At 50.8% G+C, this 22,443-nt stretch overlaps 1 long non-coding RNA gene across 1 annotated transcript in view; it reads left to right on the top strand.

The window, feature by feature from the left end:
* The first annotated feature begins 10,201 nt into the window (after positions 1-10,201).
* The window catches only part of LOC138489571 (uncharacterized), a 47,160-nt gene continuing 34,918 nt past the window's right edge, over positions 10,202-22,443 (top strand). Inside the window, exons 1-2 of the long non-coding RNA XR_011274814.1 lie at positions 10,202-10,479; positions 14,441-14,702. This is a non-coding gene — a long non-coding RNA (uncharacterized lncRNA). The remainder of the gene's footprint in view (positions 10,480-14,440; positions 14,703-22,443) is intronic.

Genomic DNA, 22,443 nt, shown 5'->3' with positions numbered 1-22,443 from the left:
GAATACTAAGGCAGCGAATATGGCAAGGGAAATGTGCACATAGGAACAACAACTCATGTATGCTAGAAGCCAGGAGTGCAAACAGAGTGTGATATTAAACCCAATATGTGAAAAGGGATGTGGGGTAAGCACCTGACCGCGAGGATAGTCGGCAAGCGCCTTACCCCCAATTGCTGTTACAGGTACTGACAGCGCTAAACCCACGTAGAGGGCAAGCAATGACAGGATCTGTGAACTAACACTCTGATGGTATCAAATAAGGGAACTAAAGAACTGTACTCACAAGGACGAGAATAAACCTCTTGAACGTCAGCTAGCCCATGAATCCTGTTGATGAACTGGGACCCCGAGAGGCTAGAACAGCAATGGGAGAAGTAGGAAGGTCCAGAGTGCACGGGCTGTAGGTTGCCAGGGAGAGGTAGACTGTAGAACAGGGGGCCCAAGAGGACAAGGGCGGAGGCTGGAATGCAGCAGAGCGTGATCCGCTGTTATGTGGGGAGCCCGACAGGGCAAGGGTGAAGGCTGGAAGGCAGCCGAGAGTGATCCGCTGCTGAACTCTAAATACCTAAGTTGAAATAGTGATAACAAATAGTGAGGAAAACATAAGCATTCACACAGGAGCTAGCTTACAACCGCACACCACACCTAAAATCAAATGGGAAAATAAATGCAGAAGTGCTAAGGAAAACCTGGAATGGATCCCAAAAGAAGTAAGGATCAGGAGCAGGGAAAAAGCTAAATAACCAATGCAAACTTCTCCCTATCCTTCCAAGGAAAAGACAGGAAGCTAAAGAGGAAGGCTAAGGCATACGGGTTAACAGCAGCAAAGGACAGAGTCAAAGAAATACCAACTGGGCTGCATTTGAAAAGGGAAAGCACTGAGAAATGCTGCCTGTAAACAGAGGAAGGAAAAAAGGGAAACAAGGGAGCAGAAATCAATTAGAGCATGAATCAGAGATTCAGGGCGGAGGGAACAAGAAAACAGGAACCAGGACCTAGGTAAAAGGGCAAGGAACAGTGAACACGGGACTAGTCAAAAACAGGAACACTGCAAACGATGACCAGCGCTGGACTGAAGTGAGACTGTGGCTTTTAAAGCTGCTAAACGAGCACACGCCTCAGGTGTGCTGACTGCTGCACCTGCAGCCACAGGTGTTGCTTATCCTCCACCCAACCTAGTCCTGCAAGGGTGGAGGTGGAGCAGGAGGCCAGGCATTCTGGGAAACACAGTCATTTGGTTAAAGAAGCATGCTGGCTGCCAAAGACCTGGAATGGATCCGGAAGGGAAGTAGTTTGGAAAATAGGGATTTTGCGCTCCCAATTCATTACAGCACTGTGGCATTAGGTTCGGAGGAAATGTCCAGCAAGGAATAAGCCCCAAAACATGCCCCCAAGTGGCGGGAACGGGAGCGAAGGGAGCGAGTCGTGACAGCTGGGGGCTGCCTGGTGGGGGCTGTTGGGGCTGCCTGATGGGGATACTGGGGGCTGCCTGCTGGTGACTGCCTCCTGGGGCTGTTGGAAGCTGCTGGGGGCTGCTGAGGGCTGCCTGCTGCGTTTGCTGGGGACTGCCTGGTGGGAACTGCTGGGAGCTGCCTGCTGGAGGCTGCTGGGGGCAGTTGGGGCTGCCTGTTGGGGGCTGCTGAGGGCTGCCTGCTGGGGGCTATTGGGGACTGCCTACTGGGGGATGCTGGGGGCTGCTGGGGGCTGTTGAGGCTGCCTGATGGGGGCTGCTGGGGACTGCCTGATGGCGGCTGCTGGGGACTGCCTGCTGGGGACTGGCTGTTGAGGGCTGCCATTGGGGCTACCTGCTGAGAGCTGCTGGGGACGGGCTGCTGGGGCTGCCTGCTGGGGACTGCCAGCTGGGGCTGTTGGGAGCTGCTGGGGACTGCCTGTTGGGGGCTGCTGGGGGCTGCCTGTTGGGAGCTGCTGGGGGCTGCCTGCTGGGGACTGCCTGTTGGGAGCTGCTGGGGACTGCCTGCTGGGGGCTGCTGGGGGCTGCCTGCTGGGGTTGCTGGGGACTGCCTGCTGGGAACTGCTGGAAGCTGCCTGCTGGAGGCTGCTGGGGGCAGTTGGGGCTGCCTGTTGGGGGCTGCTAAGGGCTGCCTGCTGGGGTCTGTTGGGGACTGCCTGCTGGGGGATGCTGGGGGTGGCTGCTGGGGGCTGCTGGGAGCTGTTGGGGCTGCCTGATGGGGGCTGCTGGGGACTGCCTGATGGGGGCTGCTGGGGATTGGCTGTTGAGGGCTGCCGTTGGGGCTACCTGCTGAGAGTTGCTGGGGACGGGCTGCTGGGGCCGCCTGCTGGGGACTGCCGGCTGGGGCTGTTGGGAGCTGCTGGGGACTGCCTGCTGGGAGCTGCTAGGGGCTGCCTGTTGGGAGCTGCTGGGGGCTGCCTACTGGGGACTGCCTGTTGGGAGCTGCTGGGGACTGCCTGCTGGGGGATGCTGGGGGCTGCCTGCTGGGGCTGCTGGGGACTGCCTGCTGGGAACTGCTGGAAGCTGCCTGCTGGAGGCTGCTGGGGGCAGTTGGGGCTGCCTGATGGGGCTGCTGGGGGCTGCCTGCTGGGGGCTGCTGGGGACTGCCTGCTGGGGGATCCTGGGGGCTGGCTGCTGGGGGCTTCTGGGGGCTGGTGGGGCTGCCTGATGGGGGCTGCTGGGGACTGCCTGATGGGAGCTGCTGGGGACTGCCTGCTGGGGACTGGCTGTTGAGGCCTGCCATTGGGGCTACATGCTGAGAGCTGCTGGGGACGGGCTGCTAGGGGATCCCGGGGCTGGCTCCTGGGGGGTTCTGGGGGCTGCTGGGGCTGCCTGATGGGGGGGCTGGGGACTGCCTGCTGGGGGATGTTGGTGGCTGGCTGCTGGGGGCTTCTGGGGGCTGTTGGGGCTGCCTGATGGGGGCTGCTGGGGACTGCCTGATGGGGGCTGCTGGGGACTGCCTGCTGGGACTGGCTGTTGAGGGCTGCCGTTGGGGCTACCTGCTGAGAGCTGCTGGGGACGGGCTGCTGGGGCTGCCTGCTGGGGGCTGCTGGGGGCTTCCTGTTGGGGACTGCCTGTTGGGAGCTGCTGGGGACTGCCTGCTGGGAGCTGCTGCGGTCTGCCTGCTGGGGTTGCTGGGGACTGCCTGCTGGGAACTGCTGGAGGCTGCTGGGGGCTGCTGGGGGCAGTTGGGGCTGCCTGTTAGGGGCTGCTGAGGGCTGCCTGCTGGGGGCTGTTGGGGACTGCCTGCTTGGGGATGCTGGGGTGGCTGCTGGGGGCTGCCGGGGGCTGTTGGGGCTGCCTGATGGGGGATGCTGGGGAGTGCCTGATGGGGGCTGCTGGGGACTGCATGCTGGGGACTGGCTGTTGAGGGCTGCCATTGGGGCTACCTGCTGAGAGCTGCTGGGGACGGGCTGCTGGGGCTGCCTGCTGGGGACTGCCGGCTGGGGCTGTTGGGAGCTGCTGGGGACTGCCTGCTGGGGGCTGCTGGGGGCTGCCTGTTGGGAGCTGGTGGGGGCTGCCTGCTGGGGACTGCCTGTTGGGAGCTGCTGGGGGCTGCCTGCTGGGGGCTGCTGGGGATTGCCTGCTGGGGTTGCTGGGGACTGCCTGCTGGGAACTGCTGGAAGCTGCCTGCTGGAGGCTGCTGGGGGCAGTTGTGGGCTGCCTGGTGGGGACTGCTGGGGGCTGACTGCTGGGGGCTGCCTGCTGGGAGATCCTGGGGCTGGCTGCTGGGGGCTTCTGGGGGCTGGTGGGGCTGTCTGATGGGGGCTGCTGGGGATTGCCTGATGAGGCCTGCTGGGGACTGTCTGAAGGGGACTGGCTGTTGAGGGCTGCCATTGGGGCTACATGCTGAGAGCACTGGTGACGGGCTGCCTGCTGTGGACTGCCTGCTGGGGCTTTTGGGAGCTGCTGGGACTGCCTTCTGGGGGCTGCTTGCTGGAGGCTGTTGGGGCTGCCTGATGGGGGCTGCTGGGGACTGCCTGCTGGGGGATTTTGGGGGCTGGCTTCTGGGGGCTTCTGGGGGCTGTTGGGGCTGCCTGATTAGGGCTGCTGGGGACTGCCTGATGGGTGCTGCTGGGGACTCGTGCTGGGGACTGGCTGTTGAGGAATGCCATTGGGGCTACATGCTGAGAGCTGCTGAGGACGGGCTGCCTGCTGTGGACTGCCTGCTGGGGCTGGTGGGAGCAGCTGGGGATTGCCTGCTGGGGGATGCTTGCTGGGGGCTGCTGGGGACTGCCTGCTGGGGGATGCTGGAGGCTGGCTGCTGGGGGCTGCTGGGGGTTGTTGGAGCTGCCTGATGGGGGCTGCTGGGGACTGCCTGATGGGGGCTGCTGGGGACTGCCTGCTGGGGACTGGCTGTTGAGGGCTACCATTGGGGATACCTGCTGAGAGCTGCTGGGGACGGGCTGCCTGCTGTGGACTGCCTGCTGGGGCTGTTGGGAGCTGCCAGGGACTGCCTGCTAGGGGCTGCTTGCTGGGGGATGCTGGGGGCTGCCTGCTGGGGGATGTTGGGGGCTGGCTGCTGGGGGCTTCTGGGGGCTGTTGGGGCTGCCTGATGGGGGCTGCTGGGGACTGCCTGATGGGAGCTGCTGGGGACTGCCTGCTGGGGCTGCTTGCTGGGGGCTGCCTGCTGCATCTCCACCAGAGCAGCCGATACAAGTTGTGGGATTTGCTGCAGAGCAATGAGGTTGGACGCTGCTTCCTCCATCCCGCTGCTTTGCAGTGAATGTGCTTGTTTGTGTTCTTCTGTCGTGCCCCCCTGCCCTTGATTTGTGTGTGGGTTTAGGTGTTGACTTTTATTTATTTATTTATGTATTCATTTATTTATTTATTTTGTTATGGTATAATTAGTTTAATAAAAAAAACTTTTACAAAACCACAATCCCCTTACTTCCCGAAGCCTCACACAAAATCTGTCTCTTCCTTAAATTTGAGATTCAAGATTATTACTATTATTATTATTATTATTATCATTCGCTTTTTCTTTGCCCTTAGCCAACTAGGCAGAAGGTCACACGAAAATGATTACGATAACAATAATAGCAATGTTCCTCCGGGCCTAGAACAGTGTCCAGCGCTCCTCTTATACACGGAAGTACTATTGCAAGCCCACCTGCCACCTTCTAGCAATTCCTGAATCTGTCCATTTGGGTTTGGACGCTCTCGAATGAAGTCAATCATAGCGATTCATCGCGATGGTATCATGCGATGGTTAAGGCCCACACGTTCCCCTCTTAAAGCCATGGACCACCATTCGTGTGGTGATAGGGCTCCTGCATGTTTGAGAAATGTAGCCAAGTGCTTAGTTCTCAATTCTGTTAGAGCCACATAAGTAGTCACATGATGTTGCAGGGTTTCTTGGGTCTCTAACTGAGCTGATCCTACAAGGTTCTGCCCTAGGTTGAGCGTTTAGGTCTTCATAGAACCTTCTCCAGTTTCTTTCTGAGACACCGTTAATCCGAGCATGATTTCCATGCCGATTGCAGAGTTGATAATTGCCCGCGACTCCCTGGAACTGTTCTTTTTTATCAAGGCTCCCAGCATCAGCTGTGCATCTTTTATTGTCACCCAGGTTTAGTTGCGCCAAAAGCACCGGTACAATATGATGCAACTATGTACACAGCCCTTGCCCCCCACGGTGATGCAATACGGCCATCCTCCTGGTCCCCTGTGACACCTCGGTGCACCCATACGCCTCTCGTGTGCCATGTAGTGACTGCCTGCCCAGCCCTCTGAAGTCCCCTTATGTCACTTTATAGCCAGCCTCTCTGCTCCCGTAATGCCTCGGCACCCAGGCCCCTGCATGCTTGCTGTTCGTCCCTAGCACGGCTCCCTGCGATATGTACCCAGCCCTCCCGGTCCTCATGTACTGTTCCTGGCATGTACCCACTGTCCGTACCGCACCACTTGCTTTGAAGTGCATTATCCTTAGGCACTTCATGCATGAACCATGATATCATATCACTACGCTTACTCTCTACTCTACGCCATCACTCAATTAGAGTACAGCCATACCCCTCGATACATTCAGCCCAGCTGCTTGCATACGAACACCCCATCACTCTAATAAAACGCAGCTATATCCCATGACAGACCAGCCTAGCTGCTCACATAAGCGTCCTGCTGGCATAACGCAGCCAGAACCCGGCCCACCAGACTGCACGCATTCGACTGATATCTCCACCACCACACCTAATGCTAGGATGCAGCTACCATCAGGTAATTACACCAGCTGCACACATAACTGCTGCACCCATGCACCCTACGACGCCAACACTCTCTTCTCGCTCTACTGTCCTGGACTGCAGTCCCCAAGGGCGTTCAACCTACAAGCACTTTGAGGTCATACCAATGATATATACAGCGCTATATAAATGCCAAATAACATAAAATAGGTGTTTTTCAATACGTTGACTTTCTTAGTTACTACGGACAAGTCTTTCTCCTTTAATCCTAGTTTGATTTTAGTTTTCCTTTTGCTCTTTCCAGACCATAGGCATGACTGTGAGCTGTTTGGATGTCCTGCATGGGGGGTCTTTGGTTTATGATGTATCAAGAGCAGTGGTCTATAGTCAGTGGCATTATCAAGACTCTGTTGGACACCGTCTACTGGCTGATTGCGCAGGTTTCGGGCCAGAATGGTGACATCTTGTTTAGCTATCCTTAACCTAATCCCTCCCTTATCCACCTATATTTTGAACTTATATGCCTGTGGATGAGGTGTTATAGCTTCAAACCAATGAGCCTTAAGAATGTTGTGATAGCTTTTAAGCGCGTGGGGTCCCTCCAGGGGTTTCATTGCCCCAATCAGACTTCTGGAGACAAAGATGTAGTCAATAACAGAAGCCCGGTTCCCAGAATGCCGCGAGGGTTTGCCTTTTCAAAAGATCCATTGAGCATGTACATGTCGCAGGATTTCATCAACCTCGCCCACAGCGCACCCCTTTTATTTTTCGGGGGCACAGTGTTTGACAGCGCTAGACCTCGCGGCGGCTGACCAGCTCCACAAACCAGGTTTAAATCACCAGAGGGAATAATAGAGGCATCGGCGGAGTTGCATGCTTCATCTACGAGCTTCGCTACATCCCGCAGAATTTGGTCTTTGCCTCTTTTTTTCGGGTTCCAGTATGTATTGATCAGTACCAGAAATCTAGATTCCTTCATTTGAGAGTATGTTTTAGTATTGTCATATGTAAATGTGGGCCATGGTTAGTTGAGGTAAGTGGTGAAAAGGTTGCCCCATTTTTTACCAGCGTCAATAAACCTGCAGCAGGGCGGCCCCTCAGGGATGTTATTGCATGTTAATTATGAAGGAGACATATCCTTCCAGGGCGGGCTTTGTTGGGAGCCATGTTTCCTGATGTCAGATGGAATCTTCTGCGTTCCAAGCGTGGTCAGCTTGTTTATTTCAGATGCAAATGCCCCTTAGTGTTGCAAGAGACTAAAGACGTGTAGGGGGTCTGGCCGTCCCTTAGGGGCTGACTTTGTGATGAGCTGCTCTGACTATTTGCATTCTTCTTGTTCTGCTTTGAGCTCCGAACTTTGAAGTTGCAGCTGTTGGTGCTAATATCAGGAGCTGTTTGTGGTCTGGGCGCGCTTTCCCCGGGCATCGACAATATGGCATACAGATTCTCTGGATGGAATATCAGCGCATGAAATCCAGCCACGTGCGGATAGCGGGAGAGTCCAGTCTTTAGGGTCCTGAAATAAGTTCCGTCCTCAGACTCAATGTCCCCAATTGCCATGGCAAATACAAAATTGCTCACAACTTGATTACCACAAGTTTAAAAAGTCAAGTCGGTAGCCATGGTCTACCGGTTGATCTGCCATGGTCTGACCACATGTTAAGGACGGGACCCGCTGAGGGACCTCATAGTAGGGCGGTGGGGATTACCGGCACCGGTGCTCTTACCGGTGCCGGTAATCCCCTACCGCCTTCCGTGTAATGAAGCCCATTGAGTCTGAGGAGGGCACTGATTTCAGGAGTCTGAACGCTAGGGGCAAAGTGGAAAGTGTGCTAGTGAGTAAATACTATAAACTGATTGGGTCCTGATCAATAGATCCCTCCTGGAAGAATGGACAAGGAGAATGACTTGTGAGATGACCCAGGATCAATGGGAGATGGTTTGTAAGAATGTTTGCCCGTCTTCTGTAAATCTGGCTGAGAGACTGCGTCAGATTAAGATCCTGACTAGGGTGTATTGGATGCCTGAGAGATTACATAAGAGAGGTCTCTCTGATACGAGTGACTGTTGGGGTTGTAATCACAGAGTGTGCTCCTTGGAAATCAATGCACTGGGAGTGGGTAAGACTGAGTGATTTCCGGAGAAGACTCTGCAAATGGTTTTTTGGGAGAAAATATGGGGTAGATTCCTGGACATGTACTAGCTCTGTTATACAGTTTCTAGTTTTTTTGTGTGTTTTATTTTGGGGTGGGGAGACTTATTAAGACATGTTGACTGTATATTGTATCTGTAGAATATTGTGTTTAGTCAAAGACGTAACAAACCGGCCTCATCAGCGGATGGAAAGATCAATAAAAATGTGGCATTAATATTATTACTGTCACATTACCGCTCCGCCCAGTCGCGAGTATTGTGAGACTCTGGCAGGTAATCACAAGTATGGCGGTATCCCGGCAGTAAATCCACTGGCCCAATGCAGTTAGTGTTACTGCAACTTGGTCTGTGGCTTTTAGCCCTGGATCCCAAGTTGCGGTATCGCTGTAAATCCCCATTTATTTGGAATCCATAGGACCATGTCGGGCATTTTCGGCACAATTGCAGCGGCACTAATTGCGCCGCAGTAATTATGCTGAAAATGGGCAGAATGCTGGTGCTTTCACCTCCAGCTCAAAGCTGGAGGTGAACGCTCCGAGGTCCGCCCAAACTCAGGACTGGGCGGAGCGGTAATGCAGCAGTAATAGTTCTACCGCCACATTTTTACCGCTCTGCCCAACCTGTGATGAGGCCCTCTGAGGATTCACCCCCAGCTCTGAGCTGGGGTAAATCCGCTGACTTTCTGCACATTTTTGATGCAATTGCCACGGCAGTATTAGCACCACGGCAATTGCACCGAAAACATCCCATTGAGTTCAATGGACTCAGGGAAAAATTGGGATCTACTGGACCGCCGCAACTTGGGATCCGGCGCTGATAGCGCTGGACCAAGTTGTGCTGACGCTGATTGCATTGGGCAGTAACCCGATGGATTTAGTGCTGGGATACCGCCCAACTTGTAATGACCCCCGGCTTGTGTTACAAAACCTCTCATTGCTGGACCCTGTCAGGCTGCAAAGGACCGTATCAATGTGTTGGGGATCTCTCAGCATGTTATAATATTAATCTGACAGTAGATGGCAGTGCTGCACCATATATGTTACACGGTCCAGACGCAGCCGGACATTCCGCCGCTGGTCCTTGTTAGGCTCGCTGAGCTATTCAGGAAGCATGGAACAGTGCAGGGCTTGGTTGATAGCAGGGTCGGAATAGCTCCCCGGCCTGTGGGGGCCGGATTCTGCCCATGCCTGCGCCGGGTTGGAAGACATTTTTTTTTTAGAAATCTTTTTTTTTCCAATTTTCTTTTTTTGCCAAAAAGCCTTTCATCCTTCTTAGGTCATAAATGAGTACCAACACAGGTTGGGTGATATTGTATGCACATTTGTTCTATAAAAAAGAGCTTAAGCATAAGTGCTATACAATAACATATCATTTGGCCTTGGAAGTCTGCTTGGATTCACAGTAATGTAGAGTACTTAGGTACAATGCTATTTGATGCCACTTTTTGTCAAGGGGCGAAAGGTCATGTTTCATCGCTTCCCCGGATGTCACTTTGGGGTGGGGTCAAATGACATCACTTCCGGTGATATCATCAGAGGTCAAGGGTCGTGAAGCGAGGGGTGGGTCACTTTTTTATGGTTGACCGGGCCTATTTCTTGTCCCAGTCTGACCCTGGTTGACAGTATATTTAAGCAAACAGTTGCCGATCAGTACATGCACAAATAGGTTGCTGTGTCCCGCAAACATGACAAGCAGGACACAGAAGCCTATGTGCGCAGGAGCATTCACTTCCAGGACAGCTCCATACACTCAGGGCCGGTCTTTGTGCCAGTCAGCCTCTAGGGGGCGCCGCGCCGCGGTGCTCTCTCTGAGTCCTGGCTGATTTAATTTTGATGTGTTATTAAGCGAGCGAGCAGAGCAGCGCTGGCCTTTGCCCTCAGGTCAGCAGCAAAGAGTGCACTGCAATTGACTCGCAGCAACATTTGTTTGTTGCTTTAAACTTGCCCCCAGGGCCCCGGTGGCGCCAGGCCGCCAGCCAGGCCCATGGGCGCACGTGCAGCGTGTGCCCGGGCCCCTCAGGCTATGTGCGCGTCTGCGGTCTGCGCACTGATAGCTTGGGGCTGGGGCTCTGGCTGCCTGGTGTTATTGTTGCCAGGCCAGCCCCTGCGGCCCCGCAGAAAAAACAGGAGCGAGCGAGTGTGTGGATGCACCTGCTGCATCCAGTATCAGGTAAATACTGCGTCGGGGGCTTGGGGAGTTGGGGCGGGCGTCGCAATATAATACTTTTTTTTTGCTGCATTAATGTCTGGGCTCTGTGGGCATAAATGTTAGCGCAGTGGGTTTGTGCACTCACTAAAGTGATTTTGTCTCACTTTATACTCTGGCTTTGTGGGCAGGGATGTTAAACCCACTGCACTATGCGCTCACTAATGTGATCTCGTCTCCCCTTGTGCTCTGGGCTCTGTGGGCAGGGATGTTAGTGTGGTGGGTTTGTGCGCTCACTAATGTGATCTCGTCTCCCCTTGTGCTCTGGGCTCTGTGGGCAGGGATGTTAGTGTGGTGGGTTTGTGCAATCACTAATGTGATCTCGGCTCACCTTGTACTCTGGGCTCCGTGGGCAGGGATGTTAGCGCAGTAGGTTTGTGCACTCACTAAAGTGATTTCGTCTCACCTTGTACTCTGGGCTCTGTGGGCAGGGATGTTAGCGCGGTTGGTTTGTGCACTGGGTAATGTGATCTTGTCTCATCTTGTACTCTGAGCTCTGTCGGCACTGGCAGGGATGTTAGCGCAGTGGGTTTGTGCACTCACTAATGTGATCTCGTCTCACCCTGTACTCTGGGCTCTGTCGGCACTGGCAGGGAAGTTGGCGCGGTGAGTTTGTGCACTCACTAATGCGTTCTTCCATACTTTGTACTCCAGGGCTGTCTCTTCGTGTTTCTCACACTTGTGCTTCTCCAGGGCTCTCTCCGCCTGCATCTGCTTCACCAGCTCCACTATGCTGCGCAGCTGCCGGTTGGGCCTCAGGTTTTCCAGTGAGCAGACGGCCCTGCACTGGGGGCATTGTGGTGGGGGGTCTCTGCTCTCCCAGAGTGCTTCTGTTTTTTGGCCGATTCTGGTTACATAACAATTTCAGAGTTCGCAGTACAGGGCCTGAATGGGAAACGAAACAACAACGCTGTACACCTACTGCCAGGCTGACCCCAGGGTGTCGGTGACTGGCTAAAGGGGTTGGGACAAGAATCACTGCTCCGTATCCAGCCTATGTTGTTTACACATGAACCTGTAAAGCGCCAACAGTCTTTTAATACGGGCATCTTGGCGCTGGGCAGTGGGGGCACCAAAATTAACATTCGGGCCCTGGCTAAATAGAATGTGCATAAATTAACGTTTGAGTTTTCTCCAAAAAAGCATGCGGTCAATGACGTTCCTTTCCTCTAGGGATAGGCTGTCCCAGCAGTGATACGCCCCCTGACATACAAAGATCAAACGTCACCAGTTTATGCGCACGGATTTCTAAGGTTAAGTGAAGCCCTGTTTCCCGATCGAAAGTGTCTCGCTGGGCAGTGGCCCAAAAATCTGCAAGGATGGGCCAGATTTGTGTATCGTTTAATTTACGAATGACACAGAGAACTTGGAATAAGATTCTCGTGTGAATAACTCCCGGGGATGGAGTTCCTGACTCCAACTGCAGGTGCATATCTGGCCAAATAACCCTAGCTGCTCCCGATTGGGCATTCTGTAGCCATATCATGTTTAGGAGTTGCTAGATAAACTCAACTTGTATAATCCATTGGTGACAGCAGTAGGGCCAGAGCCACACCAATTCCTTGAGGCATGGGTAGACTGGCCGATAGGGACCTCTAGAGATGTCCCGATGGGCCTCTTTTATGTGGTAACCCATCTTATTTCCACATTTTCTCATGGGAAAAAGGTTGGTCTTGCTCAAAATGTGCAATATGGGGCCACCTTGAACATTATTTCCAGAGCCTCTATTGGTTCCAAGTCCACCCCTGCGTTGCGGTTTGACTGGATAATTAAATACACGACTTAAGGACCTTCGATAAAACCATCAACATTGCACCACTTTTTTTAAACAGCAGTTATTTGGAACCTTATTGAGAACTTACTGTCAAAAGTGCCCCTACATCCCAAACATCCTCTCTTGCTACAGGGGCTGGATCCAGGTCTGGTGGCCAGGGTTCAGGCATCTGGACCATAGTCTCGGGAGGATAGCTCAGCGGCACTGTGCTCACTTTGAAAGCAAGCCTTCAAGGAGCACCACAGGTTCGATTCCCGGGTCTGCGCTTAGAAACCTCTGGGTATTAAGCACGTTATAAATAACATATCATAGATAAAGGTGGCATTTTAGAGCAGGGTCAATCATTTCCAGTTTGGAAGGATCCCGCCTCAGCTGGTTAACGGTCATATTCCAGTGGACGATGTGCAGCAGGAATGAGCTGATGATTCTGGAGGCTTTTGGACTTGGAGCCTGAGAATAACGTAGTACCATGCATATAGTTGTGCTAGTCCCGACCATATGCTAGGCTTTCTTATCCAGTATTTATACTGCGCCCCTCATCACCGTCGTGGTCTTACGGTGTCTGGCCTTGGCATGAAAGGTCGGCTTATTGTGATCCTCCCAGGCCGTGGCCAGCCCTTAGTCTGTGGAATGGAAGGGGAGGTTTGGGGAGGAGGTGATAGGAAAGAAAAGCAGAATGATCAAAAACAGAGGAAAAGCAACTGAGACGAGTGAGAGGGAATATGGTTGTCAAAGTAGTAATTTCTCACATGTGATAAGTCTTTGGTAAGCATGAGCTGTGATGGCAATCTTTAGAACGGGTGAAGCGTGGAACTAGATGGAGTTAGATGTTGAGTGGTTGCATGACGGACCCCAGAGGTGCTCAAGTGGGCCCGGTATGATGAATGATCTGGACTAAGGGGCAGATGAATATGTTAAAAGTTGTTAGTGAATGTAAATTATGTAATTTCTTCTCCATTCTTGCCCCGCCACTTAAATGCATTGTGAGTACATGTTACCTTTTGCAGGTGTACTTTTTCACAATCAAATCTTGTGACTTGCAGTGAGTTTGCACGCCTGGGCAGCACAATTAGAAGCTAGAATCCATGCACAGGAATTGAATTGAATTGATAGGTTATTTATAACGTGCTTAATACCCAGAGGTTTCTAAGCACAGACCGGGGGATCGAACCTCTGTTGCTCCGTGTCGTCTTGCTTCCAAGGCGAGCACGTTGCCGCTGAGCTATCCTCCCAAGGACGCATGAAGCTAGTCTGCATGGCTGAAGAGCACCCCCGTTCCACTGACATGGTGCAGTCATTGAGAGGAAACATGAGGTGAACAAAGGAGAAATGATCCAGCTTAGAGCCACTTTGCATTAGACCTCGTCATTCTAAGTCTTTGCTCCTCCCTCTCCCACAGATGCTGGGTCAGTCCCTGATTGCAAGGCGCAGTCGTCTGGGAGTGGGGCCTTCCAAGGAAGAAAGGCAGAGGGGTGAACTTCCAGGGGAGGAGGAGGTACTCTAGACCTCCCTATGCTCCTCTAGCACATTGCTTGCAACAATCTGGAGATGGTTGGCCTCTCAAGACCAATATTTAATTTCTGCTCCCACCCGCCCTCAAATCCCGTCAAACCCTGCAGTACCTGCCTTATTAGTTGGGACATAAAAGTATAAGAAGCCTGATGAAAAATAACAAACAGCTAAAGGTGAAATGTCCCATTTCAGTGCTGCAAGATCCCGGGAAAACATTTGTATTGGTTCTTAGAGTTTAAAACATGCACACCTTTTAACGTTTTCAAAAACACTATTAAAAGAAAATATCCTCTATTGGTTTTGTGTGTGTTGATTTTATGAAAAGGCAAATGCCATTCGTCCTGTGCAATTTGGGTGGTTATGCAAAGCCAATTTAATGAAATAGTATGTTATGTTATATTACTTGGCATTTGTATAGCGCCTTATGTATCATTGGTATGATCTCAAAGCGCTGGTAGGATGAATGCCCTCGGGAACCATAGTTCAAGTCAGTAGAGAAAGAGAGTGTTGCACGGTGCGTGGGTGCACCGGATATGTGTGCAGCTGGTGTAGTGTGCTTATTTCACCTTGGTATGCTAATTTCTGGCAACGTCACATCCCATTGTATTTGTTGATGAGTCCCCTCACTTTAATTTTTAGGACTTGACCCCTGCTGAGTAGGGTTTATTCACTCAGCTTGGAGGAGAGCTGCTGGGCATGGGCAGCCTGCCCTTCTTTGACCTGCTGTCCCGAGACTAGTCTTTGTCAGTCAGAAATTGCGTGGAATCGTGAACGAATCAGAAGGCCCAGCCGCAGCCAGACCCAGTGAGCCAGAGCCTGCTAACTTTGCCATTGGGCCACTGTGACCGGTCTGTGCAGCCCGCGGGTGCCGAGTGCTTCTGCTTCTCTGCCGATCAATAGGGTAAGTCAATGTGTTGCTGGCATGTATGCTATAGTATGGATTGAATAACTTCTAGGCTCTTCGAATTTTGGCAGATAAGCCACAGTGAGATAAAATCATGTGTCCAGGATCACACACTTTGTGGTGAAGCTGGCATTTGAGACCAGTCTGTAACTCAGGTAAGCAAATATGGTCTCATGTCTAATTATTAGAAATTTGAGCTTAGGATTGGCTTTTAAGAATACTCAGTTGTATAGAAATTACTTAAGAAGTGCAACACAACAAATCCATGCATTACATATTGACAGGGTCGGACTGGAACAAGAAATAGGCCCGGACACCCAAAAAAAAGTGGCCATCCCTCGCCTCAAAAAAGTGGCCCAGCCTTCAAGGTCACCTCAAAAAGTGGCCCACCCCTTGCATCAAGAAAAGTGGCCCTCAAACCATCATCAATGCAAGCAGACGTCCAAGGCCAAATGATAATATGTTATTGTATAGCATCTACTCTTAAGCTCTTTTTTATAGAACAAATATGCATACAATATCCCCCAACCTGTGTTGGTACTCATTTATCAACCTCAGAATGATGAAAGTCTGAGATGGCCTTGCTGGGATTCGAACCTGCAACCTGCAGATCACACACACACATCGCAGAAGCAAGCGCTCAACCCACTGAGCTATCAAATCAGCAATAGTAAACTGAGCAATTGTTATGTAGTGGATACCATTAAACTGGTAACTGAGATTTAACAGCAGACCAGTTAAGTTCATCTGCAAGTCTGTGCAAATTTGGCCGCATTTCAAGACTGCGTGCATCTACTTTTCGGGCTTCAGATCAGAGGTTGGCAAAATAGGGAAAGCAGCACCCTCACAGGACATTCCATACTCTGAGCACTCGTTACCTCATACATGCAAACAAACATCCTGAACAGCATGCTATGCAGATAGGAAAGATAGACACATTACAACACAGCATTCATTGTGGCACAATGAAGACTAGTCAATGGCCACTTGATGTGCATGGTCAAATATTTCTACACTGAGCACAAGCTTTTAGGCGCAAGGATTTCCACATTTCCAAGAGGCAGGCAGCATTTAAAGAAGGTGCATCCGTTGCACCTTTTTGTTTTTATTCTTTCAGTAATGGGGCAATGGAAGCAAAGTGTTTTGTATAGGTTCAATCACACTGACATGTAAGCTGGAGTATGAACTCAGGCATCCTGGCTTCACGGGACTACAGCTAAAGAGGCAGTGCTTTCTTGTTACTGACTGCTTGATTACCAAGCATCAGGTATTCCCCTCATAGGCTACTGCGGGGAATATGGTTTGCGGTGATACTGCATTACAAATCTGACTGTGCATTATTCTAAATAGTACGATGTGCTACTTCCATTCCCATCCCCCACACTGACTGGGATGGAACCTTTTTTTTGGTTAGTTAATAGCTACCATGGCATGATTTCTGAAAAATCGGCACATTTTAGCAGTGGCAGTTGGGCAGCAATCCGTAACACTGCAGCAGGCCCTCATGTAGTCCGTATGATGTATACTGTATGCTGTCAGTTATCATTACATTCACTAATTTAAAATATTATGTAAAATGCCTGTTTTTTGCAAAAATGTGAGCTCTTTTTCAAAAGGTATGTTTCTTGCTTGGGCCCAATTATACTGGAGTGTGTTTACTATTTATAGTTCACAAACCACATACATGAAGAGCTCATCTGTTGGACACATGTGTGCCCTCAATGATGCATTCAGCAACTCCTCTCTGCGTCTCGTGTTAGTGTTAAGTGGATGTAAAAATCAGGAAACTGGAGCTTGTCTGTGGAAGCAACAGGGAGGAGAAAGGGAGAGGACTCAGGAGCCTTTGTAATAAATCACACTTTTTATGGATGACACACACAGAAACCTACTGACCGTCCACCCTGGCGAGCGAACGAACACCAAAGAAGGCAGAGCTGCCAGGGTGTTGCAAAAAATAACAATGAAGGGCACCTTAGGCTTCGAACACAACAACCCCCAGTAAGGAGAATCCAGGAGTGTCTCCTAATGTTACACTCAGACTAGAGCGTAGGTAGCCCCCTCCCTCCACCCAACAGCAACACACTGGCCCCCTTTGTGCCTGCGTGGTGCAAATCCACCCCGTCAAACAACAAACATGAATGTATGTGACCGCAGTGGTCCTGTCAGCTTGCCCTTTTATGGGACAGCCTGACAGCCAATGACCCAAAACATTTTCTGGAAATGAGTTCACACACAGGTGCTTTCCAAGTATGGCGAAATTTGTGATAAGAGTATTTTTTTAATAAACTACTAAACAGTCAGCTTGAGCAAGCAAAGGTGTGCCAAAGCAACATGGAACATTTGCTTTGAGATGTAAATGGCCCCACCCCCAGTCCACTGCTAATTATCCCAAGCATTCCCTCGTGTGTATGATGTAGACCACGCTAGATGTTTTTCCATTGCAGGCCATCATCAATTGGAGGGGTCTGCGAAGTTTATGAGCCACCTCGTAGACCGGCAGCTACTGCCATCCAGCACTGCAGATACATGGGGCTCGAGTCTGAGCATAAAAAAAAGGAAGTGCCCGTCTCCACAATCATGCAGAGTGCAGTGTGGAAAACATGCCACAGTCTGTCGCTCTACTTATCACGCAGAGTTGCGATGCCCTGTGGTGCATACCTCCATTCCCTCTCTTTGGGTGGGTGTCACCAGCCCTGGACAATGTACACCCTCACGTCAAACCCAAGACCCCTCCATAGACTTCAATGTGCCTAAATCATCAAAAACAAAAACATCCGATTTCATCTGAATTGTCCATTAACCAGATTTAGAGGCCAACCATAGTAGTCTTTCCTTGCTCCTAGCTGCCAGTCACAACTCTCCACAGCAACGCCCAATCATGGCAAGCAGTGAGTAGGAGCATGCCCTGCGGGTCGCTATCTCATGTTTTTGCCCCACATGCATGGCAGGAATGTTCCTCTTTCACCCCAACAGCATAGCTTGCTGCTCCTGGGATCTAATGATGCTGTGGTGGGCACTGGTGGAGAGAGAGTTGTAAGAGTAGTGATCAAAAAGGGTGAAGGGGAGGCAGTGGGAGAAAATGGAAGGGCAACAAAGAATGGAGCTTTGGTTATCAGGGTGTGGAGCTAAGAGATACAAAATGAGACAGGTGGGGGGGCATTAATGATAATGATGTGTTATTTATATAGCGCCTTAATCCAAAGCGCTTTACATACTTACATACAATATCAACCAACCAAAACTGGTACTCATTTATCGACCTCGGAAGGATGAAAGGCTGAGTTGGCCTTGCCGGGATTCAAACCTGCGACCTGCAGATCACGCTCAGATTGCAGCAGTGAGCGCTCAACCCGCTGAGCTATTTTACCGCCCATAACCACATTTACGGCCGGTGACTCTTACCTCCTCAGCTCAGCCAGGGGTGTCTCTCCATCTCCGCTGACGCTGTGGGGTGGTGACTGTGTGGGCAGGGAGGATCGGGGGGTCGCCCGTGCTCGAGTGCCTGTGTGCCCTCCTGGGCTGGCCTCTGCTGCACTGCTGGAGACAAGTCGAGGGACTCTTGCTGTGGTGTGGAGACAACCTCGCCCATGGCACTGGTAAGGTCCTCATTTGTGCGCAGCTTCCTGCAGGCTACAGCTCCAATCCTGACCTGGGCTGGGAGTGAGGGGTGGTGGCGGCACGGAGTCTCGCTGCATTTTCATTGGCCATGGCCAATATTAGTTGCTTTCAACTTTGCAAAGTGGCGTGCAACAAATGTGTTACTTGCTTCCTGCAAAGTTGAAAGCAACTTATCCTGCCTCTGGCCAAGCCCAGCCCTGCAGGCGGCCTCCAGGCTCCTCCATCAGACTGCCTGCTGCTGCCCCAGGTCCTTCAAGGACGAGCAGTTGCAGGAATCTGTTACTTTTTTACAAAACACTGGTAGCAGGCCAGGCTGAGGCCATCCCGACCCACTACCAGTGTTTTGTAAAAAAGTAACACTTCCTTCACAATCACCTAGCAGCAGCGCCATGGTGTCAGTCTCGCGCCGACTTGCTGCCCGCAGGCCCTGATCATGCAGAGCAGATCAGCACTGCAGGCAGCCCTGAGCCAGAGCGAAACCGGCCCAGGCATGGGCTTGAAACCCGGCCCCTCGCCAGCCTCTAAGGATTTCGTATCGGCCACGGGCCGATCGGCCGACGGGCCAATCCGACACTGCATATTGAAATGTGGTAAGCAGAAAGAGTGTGCTCATGTTCCTCTTGTGTAGAAGCCTAAGAAGGCTGAGCCTATTGGGACACTTGGAAATGATGGGAGCCCAGGATGGAAAAGCCAGGTTCTTCATATCAAAGTATTCCGTTCATTCAGTCCTGATGGGTTTTTGGAGAGTGGGTAGGGGATGTTCACTTTCCTGCCTCTACTGAATTTCAGGGACAGACAGTCAGTGTGACCCATTCTCTGTGGTAATGTCGGAACATGTATATCGAATGTGTCATAACACAAGGTAAAGAAGACTGGCCCGGCCTGTGCTCATTTGAGTTGTTTCTGCCATTTAATTGGCACATCACTTACTAAGCCATTAGCCAAAAATTCACAATCTCAGTTTCAGATAGACTACTGCATTGTTTGCTGGCTGGGTAGGGAACCTTTCATGATGCCTGGCTGAGTACTGTTTTGTTTATGAATCCATATTTATCAAGACACTGAAAAGTTAAAATAATGGTGTCTTGTCATCTTTGGATTCAGTAACTCTCTTTGGATTACTACAAAGAATATGCCCTCTTTATTCTGCATCTACTATTAGGTGGAAAGGCCTCACAAATAATGTTAGAAATCTCACTGTAAAGCCGCTAAGCGACACCCGTTGGGAGAGTCGCATTGACAGCGTGAAAGCAGTAAGGTTCCAAGTGACTGACATCTATGACGCCCTAATGGAATTAGCACAGTTAAGCAAAGCTGATGCTGGAGTCAGACATGAGGCCCAAAGTCTGGCTAACCAGATAACTGACTTCAAATTCCTGGTTTCTCTTGTAGTTTGGCACGATATCGTGTTTCAGATTAACATTGTGAGCAAGACATTACAACATAAATCAGTGGACATTGTGAGTGCTACTTCCTTGATGAAAAGATGCATTCAGTTCTTTGTAGCCTACAGAGACAATGGATTTGAAAATGCCATCATTGCTGCCAAAGAAATGGCAGCTGACCTAGGAATTGAGTCTGCATTCAAGGCGATTCGTATTCGTCAAAGAAAGAGGCAGTTTGATTATGAGGGCAGAGATGATCTAACACAGACTCAAAGCCCAGAGGAAAAGTTCAAGAGGGAGTTTTTTTATGTGCTTGTTGACACAGCCCATGGTTCAATTGAAGAAAGGTTTGGACAAATGAAGGATCATGAACAAGGCTGGGGCTTTCTGTATGACCTTAGCAAGCTTCCTATGGACAAAAAACACTATTGGAGCATTGTACAAACCTGCACCAGACACTAAAACATGGCGAATCTTCTGACATCAATGGCAAGGACCTTCATGTTGAATTGGAAAATTTACGCTACATGTTACCAAGAGGGACAGTTACACCACTACCAGTTCTCCTCACTCTGCCCGTCACAGTTGCAAGTGGTGAGCACAGCTTCTCCAAACTGAAGCTCATTAAAACATACCTTCGATCAACAATGGCCAATGAAAGACTGACATTGCTTGCTATATTATCAATCGAAAATGACATTGGCCAATCCCTGGATCTATCCGACGCTGTGCTTCAATTCGCAAGGGCAAAGTCAAGAAACGTTACTTTTTGAACACATGATACAGGTAACATTCTAAAACTGTCACCTAGTGTCTAGTGTATGCATTTTTTATTGCATTTGTATTTCTATCTGGTTCTTAATGAAGTACCCTATTTACAACACTTGTAACACATTTTTTGGTTGTCTTTTGTTAGAAGTCGGGGGTGGGGGAGCGCCATCGATGCTTTCCGCCTGGGGTGCAATCTGGTGTAAGACCGGCCCTGCATACACTGAGCGGCTAGAGTTTGCTTAAATATACTGTCAACCAATGCACTGCGGTTCTCCGTGCTTCAGTTGACAATATATATAAACCTAACATGCAGGTGCCTGCGCCCTACTGGCCGCAGCCAACATGGCAGTCAGAAGGAACTTTCAACGAAGGCAGTGGGTGGAGGGGCTGTTGGTAGCAAGATTTGCTTTTCTCTAGATGCACAGTAAAGAAGTCCATGTGGCATCCAGGATAAAGCAAGCATGATAACTATTATTATTTGGCTAGACTGGTCCACTTTTGTGGTGTCAGTCTCCATATACTTACTTACTGTGGCATGGCATTTTCTTACTGTGCATCAAGTGTAACTGTCAAGGTTTCTGTCCGGACCAGGATTCCAGATGCACCGATGCCCTTGACTGCAATCAGGCAGCCAGACAATACTATACAGCGAAAGAAGGACGGAAGCAGGAAGCACCACCGGATACCCTGCAGCTGTGAAGGGAGAGAGGAGTAGAGTATTCATGTGAGAAAGTGGCATATCCCACACCAACCGGGGGCGGCTGATCACTCCACGGGATGGGAGGTCACGGAAACAGCAGGTCTGAAGATAGTAGCCCAAAAGAAAACAAGGCAATCCACAGCGACGTTCTGGGCTAAACAAAAAAATGAAAGCAAAGTACTCTGCACAAATCCAAAGACGTAATCCAAGACAATCCAGAGAGCAGCAAAATTCAGTAATACAGGAAAGCAATCCGAGAGCTCACCAAATCGAACAAGGAAAATCAAAAAGAAGAGTCCATTAAGTGTTGCCAAAGTTCGTAGCTAGAAAGCAGGGCCAGCCGAGTAGAAAACTGAATCAGCAGCAGCTCTTTCTTCCGACACGTAGATCAGTTGGGAAGCGATGATCCATGAATAACACAAGCCTTATGTGCCCAGGGTCTGCCTCTCAATCATAGGGACCTGGGACGCCTTCGAACAGGCGTTTGTGCACATCCTGCTGGGAAATGTAGTTTTTTGCCTATGCACTCTGTCCTGTAATCTCCAAGGCAGTTTCCAGCTGTGAACTGTCGTAGGGACAAAACCTTGTCTAGATTGAACAGATGCAGCACGGGCCAGCGTGGGAATCCTGACAGTAACACAAACATGATAAGTGTTGTTACATGACTAGACTGACTTACATTGGTGCTGCCATTCTTCAAATACTTTCTAATTCTTGAATGCCATTTTGTACTGAGCATCAAGAGTGCAGCAAACTTGATACATTTTATTATGTGGATAGAATGGGCCACATTGATGGTGCCAGTCTGACCATATACTCTTACTGTGGCATGGCATTTTTTTATTGTGCATCGAGGGTAAAGCAAACATGATAAATGTCATTGGGCCTCATTATGAGTGTTGCGGTAAGGCAACAACGGTGCTGCTAGTGCTACCGGCGCCGTTGTTACCTCGCCGCAACATTCCGAGTTCTGCTCGCAGGGCTACTCTGTATGCCTGGTCAGAACAGGCGTGCAGAGCGGCACCCGCGAGCAGAACAGGATGGTAGCAACGGTCCTATTATTAACGGGACCGTTGTTGCCATCCTCCCCATTCCCATTGAACCCTAAGGGGGCTCAAATGGGAATGGGGACGTACCGGGTCCAGGTCCCACGAATGGGAATTACCGGGCCCGCAAAGTTCAGAATGGCCCGGTAATTGCCATTTTTTGAGACCTGGACCCGAGTTTGGGGGTAGCCATGCCAGTAAAAACAGCATGGCTACCT

The sequence above is a fragment of the Ambystoma mexicanum genome, chromosome 9 (genome assembly GCF_040938575.1).
Source record: "Ambystoma mexicanum isolate Mex_15411 chromosome 9, UKY_AmexF1_1, whole genome shotgun sequence".
In the NCBI taxonomy this organism is placed as follows: domain Eukaryota; kingdom Metazoa; phylum Chordata; class Amphibia; order Caudata; family Ambystomatidae; genus Ambystoma; species Ambystoma mexicanum.
Note: the sequence above shows the minus strand (reverse complement) of the source record. Positions and strands in the feature narration are given on the sequence as shown.